The following is a 7,720-nucleotide window of genomic DNA, read 5'->3' on the forward strand; positions in this document are numbered from 1 at the left end:
CTTCCTTCTTTAATGCTCGCTTACGCCTCTACTTAAGCCTCTTATTATAGATAACTTTAAAGATCTAATAAGTAGTAGCATCTAGCCTAAGTAATCGATGTAACTTAGTAGTTAGTTTGTCCTCTACTTTAGAGCGAGCGATCTTCTTCGCTTAACTAGTATAGATACTACTACTCTTTTAAATTTAAAAGGTCGGCACGCGCTTCCTCTACTTACGCTTATATTGCTCCTTAATAACTAACTATAATCGCTTATTTAACTCTTAACCTACTATAGCTTAAATTGCTACGCCCTTAGTTAGTTTTTTAAAGTGTTCGAGCTAGCGCGTAAGCTTCTCTTTTATAGGAGTAGAAGGTAAGTTAAAATAGAGTAGTCTACTCGCTTATATAGAGCAAGATAATGACCGAGGTATATATAGTGTTTTAGGAGGTTCTTTGTCGTTTAAAAGCTCTTCCCTCTTAGGTATAGATAGTCGTTTAATAGATAGCTTCGCTATTAGTTCTAATCTCTTAATAAGCTCGATTTCTAGCGGCATTACGAAGACCTCGTTAGGGTTAAACCTAGCTACTTATAAGATAGGTCTATTAGGGTTCTATAGCTAGATACTAGAGTTTAAGAAGGCGCCCTTAATGTTTCGAGGAGTAAAAGTATAACCTCTAATTTTAGCGATATCTAAACAAAAGTCTACCTTTAAATAGGTAGTAGCACCTAACTAGACATAGCAATCTAGTACGTACTAATGCCATAATTTTAATAACTAGAAAATGCCGACATCGAGTAGCTAGAGGAGGTAGCTTATATAAGGAGGTAGGTAATAATATAAGATATTATTATCTTTATAGAAGTCTTCTACCTCGCGAGTCTAATAACTACCGTAACCGTCGTATATAAGGAACCTTTTAGCACCTCGGATCGAAGGGCGAGTGTTACGCTTAAAGTGTTTAATATATAGATAAGCTAGCTTATCTGTATTAAAGTAGTTATCTCCTCCTAGGGTAACATAATAATCGTCTAGTAGTTGTTCTATAATATTAGAGAGCACTATCTTACCCTTATAAATTACTTAAGGTGTAATGGTCTTACTAGTAGTAGAGATAGTCTCTATTAAGGTCATAGATTTACGGTTATTAGGATAGGGTAACTAGTTAATCTTCTTCGGTAGTCGAGTAATAATTATTTAACTAGTAGTAACACTAATCCGGACCCTAACTTCGTCTATATTCTAGAGATTATTAGGGTATATACTATGCTTATCTAGACGCTTCTTTAGTTTGTTAAACTATGCCCTAAGCTATACGGGATTATAGGCCTTCTTTCTAAGTACCTCGAGGGGTTATAAGACGTCTCTTAAAAAGGTCTAGGTTCTTAGACATAAACCGATATGCCTAATAAGGACTAAGAGGCTTAATATCGTTACGTTGTTTAAGCGGTACGCTATCGAGGAGGATGCTCGTAGTAAGGTACTTAAGCTAGCGAGCGCGAACATGTAGATTAATGTCTTCTATACGATAGATATAGTACTTAAGAGCCTAGGTCTATTCCTTATTAAGACGAGAGTTCTTAGGATAGTTAGCCTTAGTAGGGCGACCCTTAAGTTAATCTACGAGTCTACGATAGAGCCTATTAGGTATTTTAAAGGCGTGCTAGAGGGTCTTAACGGTAACATAGATATTAGGGTTATATACGTCGACGGCCTCTTATATTAAGTCCTTATCGTGCTAGTACGGTATCTTTACGACAGGTGCTTATCTCTTAGTCCTAGCTCTTAGATTATTACGCTAAACACCTCTATTTACTACTCCTTAGAAGCGACTATTACTATAGCCGCGGAGCTAAAGTTAAGAAGACGACATAGCGATAGGTCGTCGTTTAGGCGATTAGGGTAGTATACTAGTTCTAAAACGATAAGGGTAACGAGCGACGGGGTAGAGTAGCGATATTAGTGTAGTAATAACATTAGGACGCTATACGAGGCTCGTATAATAAGGGATAAACAGCATGTCGATTAGGGTAATTATGTAGATTAGCCTAGTAGACTCTTAGCTTGCTAAGAGGACCTAATAGGACTCGGATATCCTACACCTATCTTACATTACCGCTTATAACGACGCGCCGCCGCCGCTATTAATACTAATAGCTACTACGTCGAGATAATTACTAATAAGAACATCGAGAAGCACATTATCCCTCTTATTAAGAACGGTTAGTTAAGATAGGTTAGTTAGGGTAAGGCTCCTACTACTATTATCTACTTCTACGATAGTGTCTCCGAAGGCTAGTTCGCTTAGGTTATTAACTAGGAGGTCGCCGCTATAAAGAAGGCCTTTACTAAGATTAACGTTATACCTAGATTCTTAGTTATTATCGCTTCTAAGCGTTATTACGTTTGCTTCTTCCCTTAGAGTAGTAGTACCTCCTACGGCTTAGACGAGAGTACGTAGAACGTACGCGGATAGTAAAGCCGATCGTACTGTTACCTATATAGCTTACATTAAAAGCCTTAGCGATACGTGCGCTATAGAGTAGTTATTTCTCTTAACTTCTACGCCCTTTAACGCTTCCTTCGACATTAACATTAATCGCGAGTAAGTCCTCCTTTGCTATTAAGTTCGTTAGCCTACTATGTTTATTAGCTTTTGTTTTCCCTCGGCTCGCCTACCTTAAAACCCTTTATACTATATACGCGCACTTTAACTATATTAGCTATTAATTGCGCGTCTATCGAATACGATCCCTACTATTACCTATTACCTTTACGCTCGATTTTGCCTTTTACTAGGTCTACTGCACCGACTAGAAGCCCCCTTAGAAGCGCTAGCTCTCTCTTCCTATAACTATCGACTTAACTAACGAGCCCCCCCTACTCTTACCTAACGCGTCGCTACTATAACGACCTATAAAGTCTAGATTAAGAACGAGGAGGAAGATAACTATAATAATACTACTATGTCTACTGCCGCCTAGTCTCCGTACGCCTACACTCTACGCTTTAGAGAAATAATGGCTAGTTTTGATGCTACCTCCTATATTAAGTCTAAGGGAACTAGCGGTATTAGCCCTTCCGGTAGTCGTAGATCTAACTCGTCTCCTACTTTATCTTCGGCCTTAGTCTCTTACTCCTCTACCTCTAGCGTCGGAGACTTACGTACCCTATCTAAATTGGCTTTTTTAACTTATATAGCTACTAGGGAGGTAGGGTCCCTTTTCGCTTCCTAGATCGACTTTTCACCTATTTTAATAGCTCTTTTATGGGCTAATTTAAGTCCCTTCTTAATAGAGGACTCCTCTAGGTCCTCTACTTTAAGAAAGACCTTAATAGGTCTCTTGATTTAGAGGTTAGAGCAGTAGGCAGCTAGGGTTTAAAGCGTGAATTTTGGATGCTAATCTTCCATTATAGGGGGGATGTTTTCGGCTCCTTCTAGGACAGTAATATACTCTATATGTCTTATAGGGCCTCTAAAATGAATAGGAGTCTTATCTGACATAATAAATATGACTTTCTGTAGTACATATCCCTTCTAATTGCAGGTAAGGATAGAGAGAAGCTAGGAACAGTATTACTTTCGATTTATTGTATCTACTACCCTAAGAACGAACTTCTTATGTCTCCTCATTTTCATAATACGATAAGGGTGTTCTAGCGATAGCGAGCGAGCAATCCGGGAGGCCGTACGTGCAGAAATGACCTTATTATAAATGTTAAAAGCAGCGTCGGTAAAACTAGATAAGGATTCGGCAAGAAACGCGTTTCGAAGGCTAGTCTTCTTAGTTAAGTTATATGTCTTAGGGCGACCGGATCGTCTTTTCGGCTCGCAATATTTAAGGATAACCTCCTAAGGTAGCTCCTATTTAGTTCTAAGAGCAATCCGAGCCTATTCCATTACGTAGTTCTAGTAGTCGCGAGCGGTAGAGGACGCGACGCCAAGATTCGTAAGATTAGCGATATCGTCGAAAGATATAGACGCGGCACCCCGAAGGGTAATAACCGCTACGCGTATAAAGAACTCCTTCTCTCTACGCATCTTTTAGTATATAAATTAAGAGAAACGAACAAGTTTTAGTTAAGATACTCGTCGTAGAAACGAGGTAGTTAGGATGTTAGTAGCTAGCGCATTAACTACGGAGACTTACGCCGAGGATAAGTAGTAGGGGCATTTTTAAAGTTTGTCTTAGTCGTAGTCGGTAGGCTTTATACTGCGATATAAATTAGATATTGTCGTAAAGACGAGCAATGCGCCTCTAATAACAAACATTTAGCGCGCCGCGACCATCTTTACTATAGCGCTGCTCTAGAGCGAAAAGTTAGGACAAATCTATGCGTGTGCGCACTATGTTAAGAAGGTGTCTTTATAGTAGTAGTCGGACTAGGGGTAGTTAAATATAAGCTCGGTAGGGAGGAGCGAAGATTTTGTTAGTCGTCGTCGTACGACTAAGTCCCCTTTAGACCCCTTCTCTATCGTCGCTACTACTACCGCCGCTGCTATATCTACTACCTTTAGCCTCTCTAGTAGTTGCCGCAAGATTCTCCCCTTCTCGCTGCTATAACATTATAATTACAATAATGAAATCTATGTACGGCGAACCGCATCTAACACCCTCCTAATAATGTTAATCCCTACTAATCTTAGTGCCCCTTACGGTATACTCGTCTATAAAGATCCTTTCTCTCTAGCTATTTTCTTTGCCCTCGATTCCTCGGAGTCTACTCTATTATGTCCTCGTTTCTCTATTAGAAATGATGAAGATTAGAATAGTAATGCATAGGACGATCGCTAAAATGCGAACAAGTAATAGTAAGGTGCTAGAATATATTGAAAAGTAGCTTAAATCTAACTAGGCGAGCATCAACTTTAGAGCTCTACCTAATAGTAGTATTAATTTTTTTTTGCTTAGCCCTTGCTATAGGCTATTTTCTCTTACTTTTATTCGTCTAATTCTGCGGTATAGACGTCTTCGTAGTAGTAGGGGTTATAGTGACATAGGGTGGTCGAGGGTTAGATATAGTAGAGATTTCGGTTATAGGCTTCGCGGGTAGCTTAGTAGGTAGGTTTTCCTTCTTAGAGCTCTATACTCTGCTACCCTTAGCCGTTATTAGTGCTTGTTTTTTTCCTATATTGATAGAGGTATCTTAAAGCACTGTCTGCTGTTTCTTAAGCTATTCCGAGTTCATAGTTGTAGTTAGGTAGCCGTTTTAGTGCGCTTCGAAACCCGAGGAGGAGCTTTAGCTTCGTACGCTACTTCGACGTCGGAACGCGCGATAATCGGCGCAAGTTTTTACTAGGTTTATCTATAGGGTTATGTTTCCTTGTTACATATAGAGTATCGCTATCGGAGTTAGTTATGTTATGTTTAATAGGTAGGACCAAATATGGTCGGCTTTCCTCGTACTATATAGATTCGGCCGTAGCAGTTAGAATAGAGCTACTAGAGGCCTCTAGAGTAGCTAGAACTTAGAGCAGAATGTGCACGGCAGTAGTTAAGAACATTGCAAGCTTTATAATCGTCTTATTTGGTTATATAGTTGTTTAGTAAATTTAACAAAATAGCTCTATATATAGGAACCTAAGAGATGCGAGCGCTAGGACCCCTACGACATATGAATTAGAGGATACTAATTATCTTATCGCAAATATACCTAACATATTATATACGATTCACTTTACGTTACGCGCATCTTCTAGTTTACTAGAGATCCCTAGCAGTACTAACCTCTTTACTACATATTTGCCTAACATCTCGTCTACGCTCTACTCTATGTTACGCGCATATTTAGTCCTATCCGACCTAGAGATGTCGGGTAGCATCGGCATTTTAACTGTATAGACTTCTCGCTTTCTCGACTATTAAGAAACGCGTTTACGTAAGACAATAATGTCCTCGCGCCTCTATCTACTAGCTTAGGTAGGCCATAGCTAGCTAATTAACTCTACTAACACCGTTATTGCCGTTAATAGAGGCATCGTTATAAGTTTTATCCGTCATCATATCTACATGTCTATATACTTACATAATAATAATAGACTCCGATAGTTACCGACTCGATAGAGGACTTCTTTAGATACGAGAGCCTTCCTACGGAGTTAAGAATAAAGATCGTAGAGGAGTATCTTAAGTTATGCGAATAGAGACACTTTGTCTTGCGCGTCCGTAACAGTGTCGTTAAGCCTATTAGTAGACTACCTCTTACATTTACTAGCAACAGAAATCGCATAGAGATCTATAACTACTTCGTACACAATTTGCTAGCGAGGATCTAACTAGACATCTCGTCGACATTAACTAAGGACTAGATAGGCAGAATTGCGTAGAGCCTTATATACGACATCTATCCGTACGTTCTTTAATCCGTAAAGATGGCTCGAGAACTAGGAAACGTTAACCTAGTTAGCTAGGAAACCCCGTCGTTCTCTGCTCTAGTTTATCTAGCATACGACTTCTATTACGGCGCTAACGGAGATCTGTTTCTCGGCCCGAGTAGTATCTTCTCGATAGCAGAAATCGCCCCGAAATTCTTGTCAAATTTCGGTCTTACATTTATTATTAAGGAGATCCTAGAACATAGCATTAACTATAAGAAGATCGGAGAAGTTGCTAAGTAGGTCTTCTTACTTCTTAAATCAACCTATAGACCCTACTACCTCGGCGTATAGGAAGACAAGCAGTTTTAGTACATACGTTAACCTAACTACATTACCGTAGATTAAGAGATCGTAAGACTCTCTAGTTACTTCCTAGGTGCTATAGCGATGTTTGTCGAGGGAATATTAGATTAGTTTAAGGACGCGGGAAGTGTACTCGATGCACTATTAGGCGAGGAATATATATAGGCGTCTATAGATATCGGGAAGATAAAAACCTTTACTTAGTATTACCTTTACCTTTACTTCCCTATATCTCTCTCTATCTTTCTCTCTATATAACCCTTATAATGATTTCAAAGTTTCATGCAATACGAAAGCTTCTATTTCTAAATATGTATGATATTAATAAAAACACACGCAATTTAAGACTTCTAGAAGTTATAACACACTAGACTCGAGAACTTATTAACTGGCGCACCGATATAGGAACCATTTAATTGCATATCTAGAAAGAAACACAATAACGACAACATGCGACCGGATTCGTTTACCTTAACGACCGTCGTTAGTTATAGCATCGTACGATGATTTAGCTGCCCTATAGCTATCGGACATAAACGTAAGGAACATCGTAGAAGCTCTATATAATGTCGTAATAGTACGGACTAATTGCTCCTCGAGTGTGATGCACGTAGGTTCTAGAATATGCTTAAAGTACATCTCGTCCTACCTTATAGACATTAGGTTCGAATAGCTATTAATCCGTCTCTAGATACATCTAGCGATATATAGTTCGGTTCGACTCTACGAAAACGAGAACGCGTAGCCGATGTCTAGTATACTTTCGAACATCTAGTAAAGGGCAAATTTGTAAGCAAATCCCGTACTAACCTTATCGAACCTAAATTTAGGCTTATCGCTCTTAAAGCTAGGATGCTTGCTAAACGTCTAGCTTAGCTTAACTAATGCAGAAAATGTAGGGCGATGCTAGCCTACGATAACGAGGTTTAGGCTAACGACTTTCTTAATTAAGGACTCGAGAAAGTGGTGCTTACTAATAAAGGCTAAAGTGTTCTCGACTAAATTTAATAGGCGAGAGTTAGAGACATCTAACTAGAGCTTTAAAGGAATGTATAGTC

This window comes from Aureobasidium pullulans, assembly GCF_000721785.1.
Source record: "Aureobasidium pullulans EXF-150 unplaced genomic scaffold scaffold_14, whole genome shotgun sequence".
In the NCBI taxonomy this organism is placed as follows: domain Eukaryota; kingdom Fungi; phylum Ascomycota; class Dothideomycetes; order Dothideales; family Saccotheciaceae; genus Aureobasidium; species Aureobasidium pullulans.